The sequence below is a fragment of the Morone saxatilis genome, unplaced genomic scaffold (genome assembly GCF_004916995.1).
Source record: "Morone saxatilis isolate NCDOM2014 unplaced genomic scaffold, NCSU_SB_2.0 Contig5, whole genome shotgun sequence".
NCBI lineage: Eukaryota > Metazoa > Chordata > Actinopteri > Moronidae > Morone > Morone saxatilis.
In genome coordinates, this window is record NW_023340095.1 from 24,628,391 (window position 1) to 24,629,019 (window position 629).

The window sequence follows — 629 nt, forward strand, 5'->3', positions numbered from 1 at the left end:
GCACTGGTGGCTTCAAGTTTCTGTTTCTGTAGCAATATAACTGTGCTCATTCATATTTTTGAGACTCTACATATTATATCAAGCTACAAAATAGCCTTAAGAGCTGGCAGTTAAAATGGAAGTACAGAGGGTATTTGTTAAGGAGACAATGAACTGTCTCGTCTAGCTGTGTTGGTGTAAACTGTTTTTTAGAATGTAGTAGACCGCGCATGGCAAGTAGTTGTGAGTGTCAATTTGTGTCGTTGTGAATCTTTGGCCTGAGCTGGGCTTCAGAGCAAAGATGTCAAATCATAATGTAATGTGTTTGAGTCAATATAACTACGTTGGACTGGCACAAGGGGAAAAGCTTTTAGAAGCACACTTTCCACTGTGTTCACATTGCAAATGGGAAAATATAAGATATGGCGTATCTATTTGTTTCAGTTCTGTTGTAACTATTCACACATATATATCACTCAAACCCAAACACTGAGCTCACTGCAATAGATTACAAAAGCCAGTAATGACTACTGACAAAAGTGATTTCCTTTTAAGGCCTTTCTCAGTGTTTGTATAAGTCTGAAACAAACATTGTAATATTTGTTATTTGGTCATACTACTGAGACGTTCAAAAGACAAATATGGTCACC

At 37.2% G+C, this 629-nt stretch overlaps 1 protein-coding gene across 1 annotated transcript in view; it reads left to right on the forward strand.

Moving 5' to 3' along the window:
* The window catches only part of idh1 (isocitrate dehydrogenase (NADP(+)) 1), a 10,296-nt gene that overhangs the window by 6,399 nt on the left and 3,268 nt on the right, over positions 1-629 (forward strand). The window lies entirely within an intron of this gene.